This window comes from Brienomyrus brachyistius, chromosome 25 (genome assembly GCF_023856365.1).
Source record: "Brienomyrus brachyistius isolate T26 chromosome 25, BBRACH_0.4, whole genome shotgun sequence".
NCBI classification, from domain to species: domain Eukaryota; kingdom Metazoa; phylum Chordata; class Actinopteri; order Osteoglossiformes; family Mormyridae; genus Brienomyrus; species Brienomyrus brachyistius.
Window position 1 is genome coordinate 4,530,314 of NC_064557.1, and position 25,247 is coordinate 4,555,560.

General features: G+C 47.6%; 1 protein-coding gene across 4 annotated transcripts in view; it reads left to right on the forward strand.

The window, feature by feature from the left end:
- Positions 1-25,247, forward strand: part of LOC125720292 (leucine-rich repeat and immunoglobulin-like domain-containing nogo receptor-interacting protein 2) — a 227,632-nt gene that overhangs the window by 5,932 nt on the left and 196,453 nt on the right. Inside the window, exon 2 of one of the 4 annotated variants that reach the window (XR_007385409.1) lies at positions 989-1,467. The exons of the other annotated variants lie outside the window; for them this stretch is intronic. The gene's annotated coding sequence lies outside the window, so the exon portion shown is untranslated. Of the gene's footprint in view, positions 1-988; positions 1,468-25,247 lie in introns of those variants that run through there. 4 annotated transcript variants of the gene reach the window in all.

The following is a 25,247-nucleotide window of genomic DNA, read 5'->3' on the forward strand; positions in this document are numbered from 1 at the left end:
CCTGACCGTTGGCGCTTGATCAGATTTTACTCGAGCCTCAGGATGCCCCCCCCATCCCACCTCTGGGGAGCAGATAAGGGTCCAGCCATGTCAAGCTCTGTCCGCCCAGTTTTACGAGTTGCCCGGACGCTTGGGACCAGAAGGTGATGCGTTTCCGGCACCTTCCAGCTGACCGCGGAAGGCTGGGTCAGTTACACAAGCTCCAGATTATAGGGCTGCCTTGCTGACTGGCCCAGTCTCCTGCACGGTAAACTGCAGGCTCAATCGATTTGATACGCAGGTGAAGCAGAACGAGGGCCTTGTGAAGAGCAGGACTCCTTGTCTCTTCTCCCCTGATGCCCACAGAGGTGTGGTGGATGTCACACCAACTCCCCACGCTCTGCAAGCATGGGCCTCAACCCCACATCCCCCCACAGAAATTTATCTTCTGAAATTTAATAACGTGTCCCAGCGCCAGCCTTGCTGTGGATGTACAGGTGCTTGCACCTGACGGGTCACCATACTAGCCGGCAGTAACAATGTAACCCTCTGGGACGGCTGTCCAGCTGACGTCGTTATTTCCTCATTACGGCACCATGCTGCGATTCAGGCTCTGTGATGAATCTCCCCCTTTTAATAGTCCAAACTAAGAGCCCAAATCCCCATGTCTGGTTTGTGTGAGGACCACGTCCCTCGGCCTGTTTGTCTAGTACCAGCCTCCTGATGTAGCCTGCAGGACAGCAATGGGGAACGTCAGCACAGATCAGCATGTCTTATAGGGGGTGGGTCTGTGAGATGGAGGCATATATGGGGAGAGTGCTGAGATCTGGTTAGGCTACAGCGTAATCTGAGGAGACCCCCGTGAGGGGCAGGTTTTGGGCCCGGGGAGTTCTACCTGGTAGGCACACCTCTTCATTGGGAGGTTTTGAGGAAACCAGCTGGGTCTGTTCCCTATCATTCCCTCCCAGGTCTTTCATCTTCTACAGTGTTTCTGTTTTGTCCATCTCAGGCACTGCTGCTGTTAACCTTCTGCCTGCTCTGCTGCTGCTCGAATCCTTCCACTTAACATGGTTCCGGAGCCTTCGGGAGCCATGGTGCCTTCGATCACCCTCCCCTGCTGACGTACTTCGGTGGCTTTTGCTGGACTCTCATTGGCCTAAAAGCGGCATTGATTGACGGCACACGCTAATCCCTCCCCCTTTGGCGTCTGCCAGCTCTGCTGATGCTCTACTCACCTGTGCAAGTGACCTTAATCACAGAAGAACCAGCCTTTCCTCAGATTCATCATCTCATCTTCCTTCAACTGAGGAACGCGATTAGACTTGTGATCATGACATGAACCTGAGTGAGCCTGTCGCCAGGCCATGCGACTGTAGTGAGGAATTGAATATTTGCCATACGAGGATTCGCTTCTATGTCAGTTTTGCTGAAGCACTTATAGACTGTTATTAGACGAGCTGGGACCCACGTATTTGTACTGACAGCACAATAAAGGAAAGGCTGTTTGTATTGATTTCTAAGGATAACTTTTGTTATTTGTTGTACTGAAGCCTAGTAATTCCGTTCAGTTAGTCATTCACTAGTATTATTAGGTTCTTTCTTTGTTTCAAAGTTGTTGATTAGCTCCTGCCCCACTACTGCTTACACTTGTAGCTGCACTTATGCCTAGTTGACTCCTCTACAGCACGTCACATTGGAGAAAAGCGTCTGCTAAGTGAAAGTAAGCGAAAGCTGTAGCTGCTAGTCAAGACATATTCATCAGCAGAGCATTCAGGGTGGTACATGTGTGTGTTTTTTTTTTTTTTTTACACTGACGCTCACACCCCAGCACGGACAGACACAGACACAGACACACTCACACACACACACACACACACAGACACGCATGCCGTGCAATTCCATGAATCCCATGCTGATGTCCGTGAGGCATGTGGAGGATTAATTATCATTTTCAGGTTTTACTTTCGTCTCGGCATAGGCCTCTCTCATCGCTTAGCGGATGCATTTTCTGCGGGTCCTTGTTAGTTTCGCCTCCCCTTCCTCCCCCCATTTCGACATGGGGGTACATCTCGGATGGCTCATCTGTAGCCCTTTTTGAGGGAGGTGGTGTATGAAGTGTTTTCAGATATTGATGGGGGGGCTTAGCATTTTAAGCCTTTTGGGGTTAATCTCAGGATTCGGCCACAGTAATTGAGGTCAATCGCACCTGAACAGCAGCAATACTGCCCGCGATTAGATGGGGGGGGGGGTCCCAAGTGTCTGTCACAGCATTACTCACCGAGGGTCATTTTTAGGAGAAATTGGATATGGGAGATTTGCCGGGCAAGTCGGGAAACCTTCAGGAAGAAACGGCGGCGTTTTGTCCAGGGACTAGAAAGGGCAAACCGGCTTTTCAATAGAGCCAGATGGAAATAAATAAAGACGTTTAGAGATGAGGGTTGGAAATACAACATCCCCCCGCGCCCCCCACCCAGGCCCCCATCAGGTGATGTCGCCTAAATGGATTCAGCTGCCCCCAGAGAGCCATTCTTGGAACTTTAGCGGCATCGTAGGGAAACTTTAGTGCCACACAGGGACTTTCCATTATCACAGGTGCTTCTAGAGCTGGAGGTCCGGTTTATTATAATGTTTTTGTCTCATCCTTCCCTGAAAAATAATCCTAAAACCATTTAACGATTTTCATGGGGGATCTCCACCCTTAGCAGATTTAATTGTGGGGGCACCCCCTCCCCTACCTGCAAACCAGCTTTGTGGGGGGTGTCCTGTGTTTCTTCAAGGGGCCAAAGTGTCCCCCATAATTACGCTTCCAAATCCTATAATCGCCCTAGTTATTATAATTTTATTTCCTGTAGCGTAACCGCTCAGAGCTGGCTGGGGTGACTCCGCTTCTGACTTGCCCACAATAAGCCCACGATGGGCAGCGGAGTCTGACAGCATTAGGAAGAAAACGAGCAAATAAGTTTCGCTAGAGAAGGTTTTGCTAGTGTCGTGCTGCAGGGCTGCATTTGATTCTCTCGCCGTTGTTTCCCAGCTTGCTCTTACATTCACCGTTTCAGTCATTATGGGGTATTTTTGTTCCGCTCTACACCACCATAATTGGCATGCCAGATGACCGTCAAGCCTGGACCGACTGCCGAGCTGAGAGTAAAGAACGAAAGGAGCCTTGAGAGCACAGAGATGTATGCGACGAGCGGCCTGTTCCGTCTCTGACGTGGGACTCGCGCCGACAGACTCACGGGGCGTACCGGAGAAGCTGCCAGGTGTCTCGGCGCTGTGCTAGGTGACCCGCTCGAGATTCCTTGCTAATTTGCGAGTGAGAACGTGTCTTTGAACCGTCACATATCAGAACGTGTGAAGCAAACACGGAAGGCATGGTATCAACACCACACAGTCTTCCACAAACCAGCTGAAGCCATCCACCCGTCTCTTCAACCATTTGTCTTGATCAGGGTCACCCAGCCTGGGCTTGGAGCCTATCCCAGGCAGCATAAGGCGCAAGGAAGGGGCACACCCTGGATGGGAAGCTAGTCCATCACAGGGGACACACACACACGCACACATACACTCACGCACAGTCACACAAACTACAGGCGATTTCGAGATGCTCAGTCGCCTTCCTGCATGCTTGCAGACTGTGGGATGTCCTTCCTGTCTGCCCTGCTCTGCTAGCACACCGACATTCATCCTGACAGAAGCAGCACCATCACCTACTTTGATTTTGTTTGACTTCATTTGACTTCCTCTGTTGCCCCCTGGAGGACGGGCTCCCCCTTTGGGTCTGGTTAGGGTTAGGGCTCCCTCTGCTGCCCCCTGGAGGATGGGCTCCCCCTTTGGGTCTGGTTAGGGTTAGGGCTTCCTCTGCTGCCCCCTGGAGGACGGGCTCCCCCTTTGGGTCTGGTTAGGGTTAGGGCTTCCTCTGCTGCCCCCTGGAGGACGGGCTCCCCCTTTGTGTCTGGTTAGGGTTAGGGCTTCCTCTGCTGCCCCCTGCAGGATGGGCTCCCCCTTTGTGTCTGGTTAGGGTTAGGGCTTCCTCTGCTGCCCCCTGGAGGACGGGCTCCCCCTTTGGGTCTGGTTAGGGTTAGGGCTTCCTCTGCTGCCCCCTGGAGGACGGGCTCCCCCTTTGTGTCTGGTTAGGGTTAGGGCTTCCTCTGCTGCCCCCTGGAGGACGGGCTCCCCCTTTGTGTCTGGTTAGGGTTAGGGCTTCCTCTGCTGCCCCCTGGAGGATGGGCTCCCCCTCTGAGTCCGGTTCCTCCCAAAGTTTCTTCCTTCTAGGGAGTTTTTCCTTGCCACTGCCACCTCTGGCTAGCTTACTAGGGGTTTTGGGCTGGGATAATGTTGCGAAAATGCTCCAGACAGTATGAGATACTTCCATGAATTACTTCAGAACTGTTTCCTCCTGTCAGGGGTGAGGCTTATCACAGGAGCCCGGCCGAGGCTACATGAATGCAACGCGTAGCAGCTGGGAGCCACCATCGATGAGCGAGACCCGTCAGTGTCCCCGTCCATCGCCGACTGCCAAGAGGCAACGTGCACTGAACTAGTTACCGTCTATAAATAGAGCCACGCGGGGCCACTGCACAGGCATGCAGATGTGACATGGAACACCATGGCTTGCGTTCATCTTTTAAACAGCCAGAGTCACATGTATCCATCTGCCCATCATATAAGCGCTTATCCTGCTCGGGGTCGTGGGGGGCTGGAGCTGATCCCAGGCAGCACAGGGCACCCCGGTGTTAGTCTTTACTACTACTATCACTGCAGTAGTTGTCGATATTATTGTAATGTAATAAACTTAACTATTAGGATAAATCTAGAAATATGAGAAAGGAGGCTTCATTAAATTGTCTGCTGTTTGTCATTGGCTAACATAACAACATAATCTGGTGAAGTAACCAATAAGAATTAGCCTAGAAGGTAGTGGTTGGGGTCACACAATAAGGCCACTAATCCTGAGGGCCACATTCCTGCTCATTAGTTATATCTACAGTCTTTGCAGTAGTATAGCTACTTCTGTTTGCACTGTTACAATTTTTTATTTGCTGTCTTGGTGCTGCTATGGCTTTGTCCGCTGCTATTAATTTTATTTCTTTTAATGTAAGATTACCCCATGGGGTGGTTGTGTGGGGTACTGTGTGGGACGTAGGGGGTGGGGCTTTGAAGGCCAGCAGCCTGCCAATTGGCTCACTTCTTTATCGGGGTGGGGGGGGGGGCAGGTGACCGCCAAAGGCTACATCTCGCTTGTCTCTCCCTGGTGTAAAGCTGGGAGCTTCCCTTGAGCTTCGCACGGTTCCTAACGTTTGGCACAGGCCATTGACGGCATTGAGGCCTTTAAGCTAATGCCTTGGACTTCACAGACACTCTCTGTTTATGCCCAGTGATATTCCCACACAGAGGACTCGCATGTCTGCTGGTGCTGACTGATTCACTACAAAAAAAGTCAAAGTGCTTTCGGCCTGAGACGACCTTCACGGTAATGACAGATCCTATAGGAGCAATGCCGGGGAAAAACAATGCCAATAAAGGTGGGCATTTCCGAAGAAGCCGCAGCATTTCTTCGCATTCACATCACGTTACTTCAAATGAAGGGTAGCATATCTATGTCACCTGCAAACCCATTGCTTTCTTTGCTCCTTCAAGACTGATACCAAACAAACTTCAGCTGGCAAAGGGTCACTTCAAAGCTGAATGCGCTCTGCTCCCCACCCCGCCGTTTCCCACGGTTCACGGGGACACGCCATGTGTTCGATGTTGAGCTTACGTGACAGATCCGGGACCATCCTCTGAACACCGTGGCTGTTGCCATGTGCTGAGCCCTCCAGCGTGTCCACTCCACATTCTTCTTTTCCGTCACTCATTTACTCCTCTCTTTATTTATTCCAAGCCCATTTGCCTACACATCACCTTATGGCACGCTAATGGTGCCGTGAGTCTGCCGCGAAAATTCTTTTAGAGCTGATCAGCGGAGAAGCATTCAGTTGAATTATTGCTGACAGTGGAAATCTGCCCCCCAAGCCTGCTGTGCCACCCACGCCCGTCTGTGTGTAGCACACAGCCCGCCGTGTAGGCACTCGTACACGCTGAGAGCATCTCCTTCATCTGCACGCCTCACTCGTGGCTCAAGCAGCCAAAGAGCCACCCTGGACCCCCTTTTCCAGGACTGCTGGCTGCACCAGTTCCAGCTTGATCCCAATCCCTAATTGCTTTGTGGGACCGATTAGCTGGATGGGCTCTGACCTTGACTGGGGTTTCGGGGTGAATGTCGGATACCGTTTAAGCGTGCATGAGAATGCCGGCGAGTAAGGGAGTGTGACTCACTGATTAATGACTGGGGGGCTGGGGGGCTCACCTCGATGACCGCTTTCCGTTTGCGAGGATTAAATGCAGCAGCCGGAGGAATCGTAGGTACACCACGAGGAGTGTAGCACTAAACTGACCTGCTTCTCAGCGGTTAAACTCTTCCTGTAATGATGATCCAGGTACAGCAAGGCATGGCACTAAAGAGCGAACTTGTTAGAGAACAGGGCTTCTGTTGGGACTGCCCCCCCCCCTCCCGCTGCCAAATTACTTTTAAGACACTTTGTAAGCATGGGTTCCTCAACAATCTGGAGTTATTTATGACCATTGGTCTAGCCGTTCCATGTTTAGTGCATCTTTCTTTGGATTAATTTAGTATATCTATATATAGATATATATCTATCAGTCTATGGAGAGGGATAGTTGCTAATCATAGAGTCTGCTTGTGGCAGTCAGGTCCAGCAGCTGCATGAGGTTCTCTTAAGGAGAGCAATGAATGCAACTGGCATCCTGAGTGACTGGAGTGTCGCTCTTTGAGGCAAATGAAGCAGCCTTATAAAACAAGACTATATGTAGTGCTAAGCCCCGCCCACCCTTTGCACTTTATCCAGGGTGATCGTGGGCCTGTGACTATCTATCTGTCCGTCCGTCCAGCCGTCCAGCCATCCATAACCAGTATAGAGTTGTAGTTGTCTTTGAGTCAGTCCCAACAGGCCCAGAGCATGAGCCCCCTGAGATAATCTGCATTGGATGACCATATGTTACCTGTAGCATGAGGGTATGATTATTCATTTGGAAGTTTTAGCACTGGCCAGCAGGGGGGCTCAGCAGATAGCCTTGTTTCCTAACATTTCCTGCTTGGGGGGTTTGAATCCTGCCTCTGTGCTGTGTGAGTGGAGGTTGCATGTTCTCCCCATGTTGTCCAGGTTTCCTCCAGGGGATCTGGCATCTTCCCATAGGCCAAAGATATCGCAGTAGGCTAGTGTTTCACCGTCTGGTCCCTGGAGACACGCAGACGGTCCACATTTTGCAATGTGGGGGCTGTTTTGTGTGGCCCATTTCATCTCTGATGTGGGACTCGTATCGAGTGGCTCACAGGGTATATCGGTGAGAACAAAAATGTTAACTTTCTGGTATGGAGGTGAGAGGGTGCAAAAATGTGAACTGTTTGTGGGTCCCCGAGGGCCAGGTTGGGAAACACTGTATTAGACTAATGAGTGTCTCTAAATTGCCTGCAGGGTTTGGTTGTGGGTGTGTCCCCTTTGATGAACTAGCATCCCATCCAGGGTGATCCCCAGCCTTGTATCCTATGCTGCCTGGGATAGTTACCAGCACAAACCCACCCTAACACATTGCCTTTGGTCGCAGACATATCTGCCATGCAGCATTGGCGCTAGCAATTTTCAGCGTGCTGTGGCATTTCACCCGTGTAAATGCAGCTGTCGTCTGCGATGCGGTAATGCTGACAGACTCATACACTTTAACGTCCCTCATACTCATTGCCTGATTCAGTTTTTGCTGTTGCATGCAGTGATTTGGTTTCAAAGCACAGGGAGCCAGATGGAGGCCATTAGGAAACTTGAGGAATTATAGGACTTTATAGATTAGATAATGTTCTTTGATTGTTTGTAGCTCTCTAGTATTCAATCTGAATCAATAAGACCAAAGGCGGTACGGTGGCACTGTGGGCGACGCCGCGACCACACGCCTCTGCCACTGCTGTGCAATTGGCACGCTCCCCCTGGGTCCGTGTGGGTTTCCTCTAGCCCATCCTCCCATAGTTCCCCTTCATAGCCAAAAACCTTGCAGTTACGTGAATTGGTTTCTCTCAAAGTGCATGCGCTGGCTGGAGTGCTATGGCCTGTGCTTTCTCATCATGACCCAGTAAGCAGTGATGGATGAATGGATGGATGGATAACGAGACCCATTAAATTCATGTGTTTAACATCCTGATGGACGTGTGCTTTATTAGGGCATCACTTCTCTGAGCATTAAGTGCCGACGTCTTTGGGAGGTGTGTGTATCACGAGTTGTTCCCTTGGGGGGGTGCTATGAATCGGTCAAAATATGCCTGTCACTCACAGATACTAGCAGCCGGGTAACTCAGGAGCTCTGAGCGACGTGAGATGGCTTCCCAGCTGACATGAGGCCTCCTTCATGATGCCGAGGTGAAATGAACCGGACCTGAAGCTCCAGATCAGGCGAGCGCTCTTCTCCAGATGCAACATCTGAGGGTGAATCCTGAGAATGATGTCTGGTGTTAACTATGCTCTGGGGTATGGGGGCCCTCTCGCACTCTTGGTGGTATCTGCTTCTGGCTGTTACCTTTAGGGCACTCCTTATCTCACCGGAGAGTTCTCACGATGAGGTCCATCACCACGTTTCACTCGCTTACGGGATTAGAGCACAGGGCCGTCAGTCTCCGCTTCACCGACCCCCTTCTGGATTTTTACGGCGTCGTTTAGTGGAGTTGATATCAGCAGAAGCCCACGGACATTTCTGGATTAGAGTAATAATAGTAAACAGCTTCTGCAGTGAGCCCAGATGCTTATGCAGATTTTAGGTACAGAGGGTTTCTTCAGTCAACTTGTAGGTTAATTCAGTTAAATCCTTTTTTTGGTCTCTGTATTTATATAGAACATGAGCACCAGGGTTCAGGCATTTCTCTAGAAGAATTCGTTAGCACCGGGCAGTAGTAAAAAAAATCCTCTTTCAAAGAATTGCCATTTTTTGTTGACTACAGTGCTCATTACTTGATAGGTATGAAAGTAACAAGTATTCCTCTGTGTGTGTGCTTGAGGAAGTTATCACAAGCTGGAAAATAACTGTATATTTTTTAAACGTTCCCAGCCAGGTGCATCCACAATGAGATTGTAGTGCTGCATGTCGTGTTTAAATGGTATTCGGCGTGCTGCTGGGCAGATGGAGCATACAGAGATCCAGGGAAAGAGGAGCGGAGCACGCATGCGCTGCTGTCAGTGTGCGGAGGCGATCCTGCTACTTACCCGTGCATGGAATGCTGGGAAAACCTTTTAGCCTGTGTCGCTATTATAGAAGTCATTTGCATGTTTCTCAGACGAGCACTATGGAAGATTAGAGAATCATAAACAAGAAAATCGACAAGCTGTTGCTTCCTGGCTAAATAGTGCACTAACGATGCTGATACTGTTGCTGTCTGGCATAAAGCACTTGCTGTACAAAGAGAGGCCACTGATGCTCTGCATCATCGCTAGGCCAGGGCTCTCTTACGGAGGCAACGGAGATCATTATGCCACTCCTCTCTGGAGTAGTCAGCATGCACCCACATATTGGTGCAGCCATCCACAGCTAGACAAAGCCTTTTTGTGCCGGGTTGTCGGATGTGGGTTCTCGTCCTGCTTCTGAAACCAGCTGGTGCTTTTCCTGCTGGGGATAGTCGCAGGAGGACGTGATCCCGGAAGAGTGGCAATGCTACTTGTATCACCTTAACAGGCTAAAGCCCTCGTAACGAGGCTTGCTCTAGATCTCTATCCAAATCTGCTAATCCCCTCAAAGTTAGGTTATGTTGCATTTTATTGATTGCTTTACAAGTATCCACGCATACAGGATGACGTAAAGATACACACACATCCAAAGAGCCGTTTATACGTGAATCCATCTTCTGGTCTAAATGATCTACGGAAAGGTCTTTCTAGGTAGTTATGGTCTCTGTCTGTGCAGGCCTTTCATTTAGCATCATTGATTTATATGGCTGGCAATGCACAAGAAGCCTCTTGGAGAGCTCATGTATAAGATAGACGACCTCAGGAAACGTAGGGAGACCATGACCTGTGATAGCTGCCAGGACCTGTGCTTGTCTGCCGACCACCTAATGTCCTTCTATAGTCCAGATGAAAACAATTCCCACTCCTTTCCATTCAGAAGAGTTGTATTCTGCTCTCTGTGTTGTTTTGGAATCAAATGCTAGCATATCTGATAGAGAATGATGAAGCACTGCTTCCCGAAATGCTGGCTTCCTGTCAAACGCTCTAAACTCCGCTCGTGTACCGTCGCTTTAAGGGACGCTTTCAAGGAATTGATGGTTGCCAGGCAACATTTGTCAGATGGGAACTTGCAGGTGCCCTCGTCTGTCATCGTGGGTAGTTTGACAACTGAATTATGTGAGGTGTTTCGGTAGTTAAAAACAGAAGGTCCTCCACACCCGCCTGTGTACTCCACATCCTGTGCATAATTTAGCTGCACTTTCTTTTTTCATGCGCATTACAGCGGATCTAGTAAAAAGCGTAGACCTGAACTGGCGTGTTTCCCAGAAGCCATTTGGTGTTGCAGAGCTCTACGGTTTTCCGTGTCTGGCCTCTGCTGCTAACAAGCTAATTAGCTTCTGTGAAGCGGCTGAATGTATAGCAGTTTCTGAGGGGAGTGTCGTCTTTTCCCCTCCCTTTCGTGGCGTCTGTATGTGACGGTAATGTCCTAACATTGAATGCTTCACTTTTTGTGCAGTTTTTACTCCAGTTCAGCTAAATCCACATCATTAAATGCTTCTCCTAGAGCCCCCACATCATTAAATGCTTCTCCTAGAGCCCCCACATCATTAAATGCTTCTCCTAGAGCCCCCACATCACTCTTTCAATGAACTGAACAAACTGACAAAAAATGATGGAAAAAGTCAACGAGACCCCTTTGCTAAAATGGCAGCATGCCAGCAGCTTCATGTTGTGTAGCCATCTTGGATTTTTTTTTTGGGGGGGGGGGGGGTGGGTGGGTATACTATTGTTCAGGAATATTTGATAAAAGCCAATTTGTGACAGACAGGCTCAGATGCTACCCTTACAGATCTCAGGTCAGCGCACAGTCGTTATAAAGCACTGAGCTCACTGACGCCTGGCCCAGATGCTGCCCTTACAGGTCTCAGGTCAGCTCACAGTCGTTATACAGCACTGAGCTCACTGACGCCTGGCCCAGATGCTGCCCTTACAGGTCTCAGGTCAGCTCACAGTCGTTATACAGCACTGAGCTCACTGACGCCTGGCCCAGATGCTGCCCTTACAGGTCTCAGGTTAGCTCACAGTCGTTATACAGCACTGAGCTCACTGACGCCTGGCCCAGATGCTGCCCTTACAGGTCTCAGGTCAGCTCACAGTCGTTATACAGCACTGAGCTCACTGACGCCTGGCCCAGATGCTGCCCTTACAGGTCTCAGGTCAGCTCACAGTCGTTATACAGCACTGAGCTCACTGACGCCTGGCCCAGATGCTGCCCTTACAGGTCTCAGGTCAGCTCACAGTCGTTATACAGCACTGTGCTCACTGACGCCTGGCCCAGATGCTGCCCTTACAGGTCTCAGGTTAGCGCACAGTCGTTATACAGCACTGAGCTCACTGACGCCTGGTCCAGATGCTTCCCTTACAGGTCTCAGGTCAGCGCACAGTCGTTATACAGCACTGAGCTCACTGATGCCTGACCCTGCTCACTAATAGTCACTCAGGTTATCAAAGGGAGCAGTTTGATCTTGAAACTTACAGACTGAAATTACAAAACAGATTTTCTACTCTGATTGCCAGTTTCTTCTTTTTTAAAGCATTCTGGTCAGTTTCCCCGCATTTTACACACACCGTGTAGAGCAGGCTGCCGCATGGGACCAAGAATACTGGGACACTGACAGTCTAGTACATTAATTATCTGTTCTTAATTATATCCATTAAAGAGTAATCTAATTAAGGGGCAGTTTGATTGTCATGGAGTTAAGCTCTCCTTGAGAATTGCGGGGAACGGTGCATATCTCGGACAGAAGCCTGAACAGGATGGTAGGGAAGGGAGCTGTTTGTGCGTCAGTGCTCATGTTCATCAGGAACAGGACTGTGCGGCTGTGATCACATATAGTATCAGCGCTGTCAGGGCACACAGCTAGCTCCACCCATTCCTGGCTCCACCCATCACTGTCCCCCCAACAGTCTCTACCCATCGCTGGCTCCACTCATCGCTGGCTCCACCCATTCCTGGCTCCACCCACCACTGGCTCCACCCCAACAGTCTCTACCCATCACTGGCTCAGCCCATTTCTTAATTCGATGCAATGAGGTTAGCAAGTGTGTTGGAGAGAACAGAAAATGACACAAGAGCTGCGTGTGAAGATATAAATTCTGAAGATGGCAGAGGGAATCTCCAACCCCCTGAGCAGGCAGTGATCCCACAAACAGAAGCCAGCCTCGCTTCTTGGTGAAAATGCAAGCCGGATATGTTTCTGTGGTAAAAATCTTTGCTAAGCAACCGTCGGATCCCTGAGTGGAAGCTGTGGCAGCTTGAGGCTACCCCCCCGCCCCCCCCCCCTTCCCACTCAGAGAGGAGACAAAGGCAGCGCCGCCCCAGTGGGGCTGTGGGGTCATGCCCCAGTGTTGTGTCTAGGTGACAGATGGCCCCCGCATCAGGCACTGTCCCATACATAATGGTCCGCGGCGGCGATGCGTGGACTGGCGTCGGAATGTCACCCGGGCGCGCTCAATTGATTTCCTTTATTAACCAACCGGCACAAAGTGGGTATTTCTGGCCCCGCTGTCTCGTAATCCATATTTAGCAGCGAAGAAGGTGAAATGCTTATTATTGCTCCTTTTTTAAGGTTATGTGAGGCATGCCGACAGTCCGCAGACGTGTCTGTGATGCTCGGATGGGAAGCTACTGTTACCATGTTTAAAGCGACATGTCCTTATTCCTGCTGGCTGAACTCAGGAAATCAAGCCGTGTGGTTCCAGAGCCTCACTGGCTGTGAGATCCAGCCCCCCACTGACTGTGAGATCCAGCTCCACTCTGGCTGTGAGATCCAGCCCCACTCTGGTTGTGAGATCCAGCCCCACACTGGCTGTGAGATCCAGCCCCACACTGGCTGTGAGATCCAGCCCCACACTGGCTGTGAGATCCAGCCCCACACTGGCTGTGAGATCCAGCCCCACTCTGGCTGTGAGATCCAGCCCCACTCTGGCTGTGAGATCCAGCCCCACACTGGCTGTGAGATCTAGCCCCCCACTGACTGTGAGTTATTAGTGTTTGGGAGTTTAATGGAGGTGAGAAAGGAATATGAAGGGCAGTTATTATGGCTTCAGCAAACAGGAAGAGGAAGCGATACACTGACCGGTATGGAGAGACCATTGATGTCCATTGGGAAATTCTGCCTTAGTCTGTCAATTTTGCTCTCCTTGAGATTCACAGGCACATATTTGACATATACAAATCGGAGCAAGCTTGGGGGTCATGGCGCAGGGTCAGGCAGCATGCAGCGCGTCTGGAGCCGGAGGTTAAGGACCTCACTCAGGGGTCCAGCAGAAGCATCAGTCTGCCGGCCCTGGGATTTGAACTGGCACACTTCCAGTCACTAGCCCGGTGTCCTAGCCTGCTGAGTCACACCGAATACAGGGGCATTAACCCCAGCTGCAAGCTGACTAGCGGTCACCCTTTTCAATTACCGATTCAGAGCATAACGGTGAATGACAGGGTAATAAGGCATCATACAGGCCTCCCTGAGAGCTGAGAGCGAGGCGCTCGTAGAGGGTAGCAGGGCGTCATACAGGCCTCCCTGAGAGCTGAGAGCGAGGCGCTCATAGAGGGTAGCAGGGCGTCATACAGGCCTCCCTGAGAGCTGAGAGCGAGGCGCTCATAGAGGGTAGCAGGGCGTCATACAGGCCTCCCTGAGAGCTGAGAGCGAGGCGCTCATAGAGGGTAGCAGGGCGTCATACAGGCCTCCCTGAGAGCTGAGAGCGAGGCGCTCATAGAGGGTAGCAGGGCGTCATACAGGCCTCCCTGAGAGCTGAGAGCGAGGCGCTCATAGAGGGTAGCAGGGCGTCATACAGGACTCCCTGAGAGCTGAGAGCGAGGCGCTCATAGAGGGTAGCAGGGCGTCATACAGGCCTCCCTGAGAGCTGAGAGCGAGGCGCTCATAGAGGGTAGCAAGGTTCTCCCGGTACTAGGTGGTAGGTAGTGAGAACGTTTAGTTCTCTGCATCAGTGGCTGGCTGGGTGGCTGAGTGTGGACTCTGTGCTTTCGGATCGCACCCCTCACCTGTCCATGTCGTTTGAGAACATGTACAGTATGGATGGATGGATGGAACAAATGTATGTATTTGCCCCTCTTCCGAACCTGTTTGTCTTGGGTCTCTTGATATTCAAGGCCCAGACACTCTTTGGTGTTGGTGACAAGGGGGACTCGCTGCCTACTGTTTGAATGGAATATCGAAAGAAAAAAAGTAATATTTCTTTCCTCCGCCGTATTCGATGTGAAAAGGTGCAAACTGGCTTAAGTAAAGCCAACTTTATTCCAGCCCCAGGGGGCATATTCTCCTTCAATGCAGGTATTATTTGTATTATTTGATATTGTCGTTGATCCTGGGCTCATGTGCTGATTCTCTGTATTTATGGAAACAATGTGCACTAAAGAAACTAATTAAACAAACAAGCGGACAAATAAATAGATAAATATTTCTGTCAGGTGACAGAGCGTGTGGATGTTTTACGGGCATAGCCCCCTACACTCATCTGTAATCAGTTACTACTGTAATTAACAGTTGGCAATAGACCCCCCTTTGCATTGCATTTTGGTACACATGGAGCACTCTAGTGTACTACAGTGATTTATGGGTATTTTACAGTGCGCTATATAGTGAGGATGTGAATTTGAATAGTAGTGCTGGATGTTGGATGGACCTTGTAGTTTACAATTCAGGGAATACAATTTTGAATACAGCCAGTGTGTGAGGATAGCAAAGGGCGAAGAGAACATCATGGTGTTGGGCACTGGGGTTAATTACAGCATCTGTGTTTGTTTTCAGGTTCTGGTAAATTCTCCTTGGACTTCCCTCTCATTCAGTGTCTGTTGGGATGGGAGGGAATGCTGTCTTTTCCCAGACTCTTGGAGGAGTTTGACCATTAATAATAATAATAATAATAATAATTATTATTATTTATTTATTTATTTATTTATTTATTCTTCTGACTCAAGCCATCCTCTCCAAAGTTCATTCATCTACATAAAAGCCCCCGCAGCCGTGGGCTGGATAAGCACCAGGAGCATGAGTGGGTGGGCGCTCATGTTTGGTGATTAGAGATGTTCAGTGAGATCATTCCTGGGAGTTTTTCTTCTTTGCTTGCTTTACTGCTTTCTCTGTAACGTCTCAGATTTACCGATTACGCGACATTTTTTGGCAGCATGCATCTTTAATGCATGTATGAGCCTCGCGGCCTCCTGACGCGCCTCTGAAGTGGAAACAGAGCGACGCCGCAGCCTTAACTGCAAAGTAACCCTGTGTGTGGGAGGAAGCTTTTCCTTCATAATGCGGAACACGAAACTCTGACCAACACATTACTCTGTCGCAGGTGAAGCCATTAGCTTTGATGCCTCTTTTGAATGACTCCATTTATATTCTCATCCCCCGACGAGAACACAGCTCTTCCAGGAGCTGATCTGTAAGTATCAAGTGCTAGCCAAGCATTTAGACGTCCAGGTCCATGGAGATGAAAGAACGGTATTATGTCCCTGGTTCAGCACAGAAGGGTCATGTTTATCACTGTTTATCACGCTTAACTTGTGATTCTCCATAATGCCGGAGTTTTATCTGACCTGAATATGAAACCGGGCCGATTGTCACACTTTTAATAAATGTGATTTTCATGAGCTTTTTAGATCAGCCGTGTGTCTGAAGGATGTCTGAACGGAAGGTATATGATGTCAGGTTAAAACTACCAGTCATGCTGAAGACACCCAACGTGTTGGGTATTGGGGAGGGTGACACTAATGCTCCCACCCCCATATTTAATCATGCTCTTGATAGTCTGTCTGCCTCTGCGTTAAACAGCCCTTTACTGTAGTTATGTAGCGGGGGGGGGGGCTGCACAGAGTTATATACCGATGTGCCCAAGTGCCAAGAGGCCACTATATAACTGCACACTGATTTGTGCCACCGCCGAAATGGAGTAGAAACACTCAAGATGAAATGCGTGTCACAATATTGCTTCACGCGGCTGAATTTCCCAGAGCGCGTGGCTGTGCGCGAGCCTATGGCTGGTGATGGACTGGTATTCTGGGAATTCCCCTGCCTTGTAGCCTGTGCTTCCTGGGATAGGCTCCAAGATCACCTATCCCTGTAACGGCTGAGTGGTAATGGAATTCTGAGAATTTTACGCATTTCAGGAAAATTGTGTGGGGAAGTATTTAAAAAAGCCAATAGGATGTTGGGTTACATCTCTATGTGTGTGGAGTTCAAGTCAAGGGAGGTGATGCTAAGATTATACAATCTCTTGGTAAGACCCCACCTAGAATATTGTGTGCACGTTTGGTCACCTTACCTTAAAAAGGATATTGCTGCCTTGGAAAGGGTGCAATGTAGGGCGATGAGAATGATTCCTGGTCTTAGAGGAATGTCTTATGAGGAGAGGTTAGCTGAGCTGAATCTGTTCAGCCTCGATCAAAGGAGACTAAGGGGGGACATGATCCAGGTATATAAGATTCTAACAGGTCTGGATGCTGGTCAACCAAATAGTTATTTCAAATAGTAAATACAAGACCTCATGGCCATAGGTGGAAATTAACGGGAGAGCATCTTAAAATGCATTTGATAAAGCACTTCTTCACACATTGTGTAATTAGAGTTTGGAATAGTCTTCCTGTTAGTGAAGTACAAGCTAAAACCCTGGCTTCCTTTAAATGTAAGCTAGATAAGATTTTTACAACTCTGAAATATGAGTTGAGTTCTTCCCAAACAAGCTTGATGGGTTAAATGGCCTCCTCTTGTTTGTAATTTTTTTTATGTTCTTATGGAATATGGAAGAATGGATGAATGAAAGGATAAATGGATTGATGTATATATGAATGGAATTTTGATTCAACTTAAATTCTTGGCTGATTAGAAAAATCAATGGCGCTTCCATCCCTTCTGTGAGATGTCCATCTTGCAGTCAACCCAAGTCACTCCTAGGGGATTTTCTCCCCTGATGCCAGGTGGCTCCTGGTGCCACAGGGCCTGTCCGACCGGGGCCTCTGAGTCCTCTCCTTTGGAGAACAAGAAGCTGGCCCTCTGCTGAGCCGCGCATGCCTTGCGTTTCTGCCGTGGTGTTTGTGTACATTTCTGGCCTGAGGCACGCCCATCAACGGACACAAATGAGTCCATCCTCATTAGACTGGCCACACTCATGGACTAACAATTAAGGGGAATGTACCTCTTAATGGGTCTTGCATGTTCCCTGCAAATCTTTCATCAGTCCTTCCCAGTAATTGGGAAGAGTGCAAACGGCCGTGTTGCATATTTTATCTGAGTGTGCTGACACTGTAGCCGTGGAGCTGACTAGAGAACTTAACCCTCTCAACCTTATTCCGATTTTTGAGTCTTTTTCTATCCCGTTGATTTTAGCCTTATTACATTGTATGTACATGATTTAGCCACACATGCTTTATGTATTTGTTTTCAGGACAATCTTGTCTACTGAGATATGTCATAATTTGATGTGTAAGTGCTAACAGTCTTGATATAACGCATTTTATGAGAAAAGACTTCTTTCGCCTAGTGAAATTTCTCAATTTTTAGTCTCATCTAATATAAAAATTTGCAGGCATTACAAATATATATCTTATGAATGCTGAGGGTCTCTATGATGTGTGGATGCAGGGGTTTCATTGGGGACCTTGTATTGTGAAGGAATACATAGTTAGTACCAGGTGAAAATGAATATATATGCTGTGATTGATAAAGTGAAATTTGGGAATGAAATTTTAGATGGAATTTTAGCCTCAAACAGCAATCCGATGCTGTAGCACGTCGTTGTACTTACATGTAACAGGTGCTCCAACTACATGACGGGTCCATTTCATTTCAACTGTTTTGACGGAGCTCTACATCAAACATACATATACAAACTTTGTGAATAAATAATAGTGGTGCGGTTTGCTGGATAATGTTTAAAATATATGCCTCCTCACACAGGGTTACTCTGGATTACTTTAGTGCGTAAGGTTGCAACCTGGACGACCGGGTAAGTTCTCTGGATACCAACGGTACGCAATTCAAGTCTGTGCATTATACCTATCCACGAGTCTGAGATTACTGGGTGTGCAAATTGGCGCATTTTGTGTTTATCGGATTTTAAGACTTAATATTTGACTTTTTTTTTTATTACAGACATGCAGCCTTAGAGCTTTCAGGATACTTTTTACTTAGCACTTAGTTCAATACTGGGTTCGAGAGCTCAGTCTATAGCAGAAGTCTTTGCATGTTGTAGCTGATAAACTTTGAATCTCGTGACCAAGGGGATCTTAAGTTCTAAAATGTCAAGGCCATTTCAGTTCCCGGGATGTTCCATTTGTTTGGGGGGGGGGGGGGGGATCTCTACCCACTGAAGGAAGAAAAGATGTCCTGTCTGGGCAATTCTTTCTGCAGAAGATCACCATAGAATTTACTTCCTTTTGTCCACAAGGTCTTTGCCATGCTCACACTTTTAGAGCTTCCCCAGTGTTCGTCATACGGAACACTTAAAGTGAGAGTAACGCATTCTTTTCTGATTGAGTTGGAAGAGTCGGTCACAGGGTTGTCGCACCGACATTCCTGTGGCACAAGGTCACACTGAGGCCAGGCGGACCGAGCCAAAAGCTCAGCGCAGACTCACTGGTTGGACTGCAGGGGGCAGGATGATCAGCTTACCGGTGAGCCACACTGAAGATGCGGTAGTGTGAGGGGGGGCTTTTTGGATGCGTGAGAGGAGAATATGAGTCAGCAAGAGCTGGAGGGTGACTCAGGCACATGCTTCATGTAGAGTGACTAAGGTCCTGCGTAGGGTGACTCGGGTCAATGTCCTGTGTAGGGTGACTCGGGTCAATGTCCTGTGTAGGGTGACTCGGGTCAGTGTCCTGCGTAGGGTGACTCGAGTCAGTGTCCTGCGTAGGGTGACTCGGGTCAGTGTCCTACGTAGGGTAACTCGAGTCAATGTCCTGCGTAAGGTGACTTGGGTCAGTGTCCTGCATAGAGTGACTCGGGTCAGTGTCCTGCTTGAGGTGATTCAGGTCAGTGTCCTGTGTAGGGTAACTTGAGTCAATGTCCTACGTGGGGTGATTCGGGTCAATGTCCTGCGTAGGGTGACACTGGTCAATGTCTTGCGTAGCGTGACTTAGGTTAATAATTCTTGAAATTAATGGATGTTCATCTATGAGACCTCTAGAGACAAGCATGTTTTTACTGGCACTTTTGTATAGCTGTCAGCCTTAGGATGAAGAGCAGTGGCATATCTCTGCAGACTTCCATGTGGAAATTCTCCGCACGGTCCATTTCTGGGGATAAGAAGCCAGATATTTTCCAATGACATATACTGCCAAGGTCATGTTGGTCTGGAACCCAGCCAACGAAGCAGTGCCCAGGTAGCATGTGAGATATGGATAGCGAGCACGTCCCTCACAGAAAGCTTACATCCATTGATACACAGCCTTCTGCAGCAAGGCAAGCGTAGGGCCTCCTGCCTTTGGCTCGTAGGTGAAACTCAATGAGCCCGATGGAAACTCAGTGCAAAAATGAGCAGATCATGTAAATCCCCCCCCTCTTGCAGTGTGGCTGGTCTAATTGAAACGGCCACCATTGGAGATGTGAGGAGATAAGCTTCCTGCTGAGCCCCCTGTCACCCCTCTCTGGGATTATGTTTTTAATTTGATAAGCAGCAATATCTGTCTGAGATGTTTCTCCTTCATCCAACAGCTTAATTAGTTGGAAATGTGCTTTTTTTCCATTTGTAGACATTTACTGCATTACTTCGTTTTGTTGGGGGGAGGGGGTGGGGGGCATTGCTCATGAAAGCGTCTGAGGCTAGGTGCTCTGTCCTGGGGTCCAGCTGAGGTACAATGCTCTCTGGGCTCTTCATCTCCTGGTTGCATGTCAAATTTAACCGCTCCTTCACGAAACGTAAATGTCACAGGGGTGTGTCATGTCTAATTCCCTATCATTACAAACGAATCCATTGCAGGCTCCTTCCTGAAGCAAAGAATATCAGTTCAGGTCAGTTCAATTCATTTTTATATAGTGCCTTTCACTGCAAGTCACCCCAAGGTGATTTACATGGGTGTGTTGTGATACATCTTTTATACAATCATGGACTCATCAAAAATCTGCCTGTAATGCTGTTATATTATGGATGGATGGATGGATGTATGGGAATCATTTTGGCAGTAGGGAACCTGTTGAAGGAGGCAGTAATCTTAATTTCACTCTCATACTTATCTAAAAATCCTGCAATCTCCTTTTCAACAACACATTACTGAAGGTGACCTCCTGGTATCAACATAAGCACAGCGAGCTGCAGGGGTTAATCCTGTTACATGGTCGTTCAAGGTGATGTCGGCTTGTCTGCCTGATGAAGCGTGCCCATCTTAATGATAATTTTAAACAGTCAAGCTTCATATGCAAGGAGGTTGATCCATGTTTTGATCTTTGATATTTAAGCATTGATAACTTCTAATTGCATTTCAGATGTTTTAAATATTCAAATGAATTTTTTATATGCATATAAATGCATATTTACAGACGTGGGATGTCAGCAGCAGTAATAACTGGTTTAAAAATTATATTTAAGGTAGTACATTGGATTACTTTTGAGTTCTGCTTCTTGTTTTAGTGATTCATGTTGTGCTGCTTATTAATAGTGGCTAAACGGCCATTAAGGACAATCTTTGACTAATGAACAGCCAGCTGCCTCGGGGTAGCTCTTAAGCCTGACTTAGCTGCTTTCGGAAGCATGTTTTGATAGCAGTAACAGACATTATGCAATTTAAATGTCAGCTCTGTGTTCTGTAGCTGGGGCTGCTGTTCAAACTATCACAGACGAAAGTTTTTTAATAAAATGCGTAATCCTTTAACACCATCTCATGATGCTAAATCATGCTAGGTGACTAACGGTTGTTATGCTTATTAATTTTGAGGTGAGTAGAGAATTACGGTTAACTTAAAAGACAGAAATATCTGAAATGTTCCATCAATATGCAACATTCTTTGGCATAAAAAGTATTCTATGCAATCAAACCATGAAAATATCAAGACTGTTGTGGTTGCTTCCCTTCCATAAACAGCCATTTCTTTCCAATGTCACATAAATTGCAGTAGGTATAATGGCAGTTATGGGTGTGAACTTGGAAAACAGGTTTCTGTTGAAATCTCAGGTGGTCTGCTGTTGTACCCTTGGATGATTCCGGACATGCTCGCGCCTACCCTGCCCATAGTCCTTTCCCTGTTTCTTTGCATAATGTAAGTCAAACTGCCGTGCATCACACAGCCACTCTCACTGCAGCAGAACCAGGCGCTATGATATTCACTCTTCATCATGTTTTTATTCATATATTTTTTCATTTATAATTTATTTTTCTCTTTCATTTTTAGAGATAAAAGTAAGATTCTCCTGCCATGAATTTTATTAAGCAAACTCAAACTGAGTTGGCAACATAAACACATTCATTTCTTTGGCAGATAGTTTTGTCCAAAGTGTCGTATGAGTACGAGTAGAGACAGCTAGTGCCCTTGGAGCAAATGGGGGTTAGGGTTAGGGTCTTGCACAAGGGCCCAAGGATGATATCATTCCTGTACCAGCCACAGGCTTGGAACCCACATGTTTCCAGACATGGATTCATCTCCTAACTGCCTGTGTGTGTGTGTGTGTATCTTATATACATATGTGTATGTCACTGTCACAGACACGATAACGACATTTCGCTATGTATATATGAAGTTTACTGTGGCCTAGATGTGTAGTAGGCTATACCATTTATGTGTGTACTGCACAAGTAATCTGTGATGTTCGTATAATGACAAAATCCCTTAATGAGTAATTTCTCAGAACATAACCCCGTCGTTAAGCGACGCATGACTATATACTGTTACACTGAGTTATAAAGTAGTTGGAATGAAAAGGTGTGAATGAGGTTCGTTTTCTCAAGTGAGGATTTTCCCACAGTATGCTTGCAGATTCCCTGTTACCCCACATGCAGACGCTTCCTGAGTGAAACACAGCTCTCCGCTACTTCCGAGTGCCCAGATACCTGCAGCATCTGCACGTCACCATGTGATGCCTATTTATTGGTCTCTACCAGTAACCCACAACTCTGTAAACACCTCTTGTTATTTACGCAACATTGTGAGAAGGAACAGCTGTACTGGAAGCCAATAATTAAAACTTTTATCCAAATCCTGAAAAGCAACAGAAACTATTAATACAGCCATGATTAGACAGTCCTGGGAAGTACAGCTCTCTCCCCAATGTGGATTCTGCCTTAATGAATGCTGTTAAGTAAACAGAATTCACTTTAATGTTGCTTGATCTGCTGTGATCTGTGCTGATCCTTCAAAGCTCGTCTGATTCATCTCTTTGTTCTGATTACAACGGCACTCGCAGGCCCAATCTGACCCACTAAAGCCCACTGTAGCCAAAATGCTGGAAATAACTCTGTCCCAAAAACCCATTTGTGAAAAATTGTTTCGATAATATATAAAATGGTTCTGACGTACGACCACTACAGAAGGCGTCCACTTGCAACGAATATTTTTGTTCAACGAATATTTTTGTTATTTATGTGTAAGTCAGGCACTGGATCTTCCAGGACCCTGAAATGCATTGTGCAAGACCCCTCTATATATAGAATGGACATCATGCTTGTGAGAAATGGATATTGCTCTGATTAAACTGCACAACCCACCAGTAATTCTGGCCTGGTAGTGCAGGGTAGCATAGTTAAGGACATGCACTAGTAACCTGAGGGCCTTACTTAACCTAAAATATTCACTTCCATAAACTAGGTCAGTGAAACTGAAAAGCACACATACGACATTAGGTTAGCAGCTCAGTGTGCACCTCACCTACTGTTTTGGTGTTAAATGCAGTTTTCACTGAATTTTAATGAACCTGTACATTATTCCTCATGAGACAATTTTATATTTTTTGTGTGGTTCGGTTTTCTTGGATCAGAACCCTGGGTATTTTCTTTTGGGGGTGGCGTGTCATTTAGTGGGCTAAGCCTCCCTATTTGTGATGAGAAGGTCAAGGTTCAAATCCCGGGGTTGTCAGAGTGATTGCAGTGGGTCCTTCACTCTCATTTGCTCCAGGGACTCTGCTTCAGCTCAGAAAAATGTAAGTTCTTTTGGATAAAAGTCTCGGCTAAATAAATAAAATGTAGCTGCTTGAATGTTTTTAGGCTACGATAAAAATAACAGCTGTAGTAAAACTTTCACCTGTGAATTAACCGGCCGACGTTATTGTTGCAAGCTTTGCTTCTCTGCTGTTGTCGTACCAGCTGTGCGAGAATTGCTGAACGATTAACTCCATATAGACCATATGGAGGACAAGTCACACCTGTTCCGAGGATGGGAGACTCCATCAGTCAGAGGTAGAGAGGAGAGCCGTGCACGGAATTCTCCATCAGGCGCGATAAGACGACGGCCTGTCTGCTTAGTGCTTGCGGAAAGACGGCGGAGAGACGATGAACATGGAGGCTGATCACACATGGTTCTGACATGGTTTGGCCAGCTCTGAGGTCCATGCTGATCCTCGCAGCCTCCTGACTCTCCCCCCTGGGATGGTGAGGTGTTTATCCAGCACTCTCCAGGGCCACCTACGCTTCTCAGCCTTCCACAGAAAATATGAAGTGCTCAGTGGCACAAAAGTCTGCAGACTATTGACCACTTACAGAAATTAAGCATCAAAAGAAGAACAGTGGATGGTTTAATGTATATGTCAGCTCCTACATCTAAAAGCCAGCTACTGAAATGTCTAGCTCTCAAGAAGTAAAAATCTCTGCCCTACATCCACCCATTCATCCATCTTCAGTTCCACACACATCCAGCAGAGGGCCACAGGGAACGTGGAGTCTATCCAAGGAAGCATGGTGCCAGTGGGTGGGGGATTGGGGAGGGGCATCTTAAGAGGACAAAAGATAACTGTCACTGACCTCTTACTACTATATCAACTAAATATATTGTTTCTTAAAATTCACAATAATGATGGCTTTGATTAATGTATTCATGCAATTCTGGGAACTGCTAAAGTTCTGTTAGTGTCACATGCATGCATTTGGGAAAATGGAGGGTGGCGAGGGGAGGGTGCTCGGGGCCGATCTGATTTCAGGGGGCCAGTGTCGCAGTACAGCAGTCCATCAGTCCATCGGCAGGTGCGTATTTCCACAGTATGGGGAAGGGATATATTTGCACATTACACTGGCCCTGATATCCCCTGTTTCTGCCGGGGCTGAAAGCCCAGGCCCCCACTTATCCATATGATTATGGGCTCCTGCCTTCGGCAGACAAACGGAAGAACCACTGGGAGCCGAGCCTTCAGTTACACAGCCTGTAATTTATGGAAAAGTCAGCCTTGTAAGGGATGCCCCTCTGCTCTCACTATTTAAATGCCACCCAAGAAAGACAGTCTGCTTTATTAGTCGGCTTTACTCTGGCCTGTTTTAATTTGGTTTACTCCACTCTGTTTAGTCTGCCTTATTCTGGCCATTTTTATTCTGAATACATTTTGTCTGTTTTAGTCTGATTTACACATGCCTGATTCATTATACTGTAGTTGCCTTTCCTGTTTTTTCTGGTTTACTTTAGCCTGCTTAAGTCTGGCTTACTCTTGTCTGTTTTGTTGTGGTTTGCTCTGGCCTGTTTCAATCTGTGGCCTGTACTACGAAATGGGGTTACTGGCTTATCGCGGAACCTAGTCTGGGCAAAATGTAAGTGAACGAAGTCCATTTAAACTCTGGTACCTTAAATCCGACAAGTTACCCCGATAAGCCAGTAACCCCACTTCGTAGTACAGGCCACTGGTTTACTTTAGCCTGCTTACTGTAAGTCTGGCTTACTCTTGCCTGTTTTGTTCTGGTTTGCTCTGGCCTGTTTCAGTCTGGTTTATTTTAGCCTGCTTACGTCTGGCTTACTCTTGCCTGTTTTGTTCTGGTTTGTACTGGTCTGTTTCTGTCTGGTTTACTGATACAGATTTCAGATCTATTCAGGA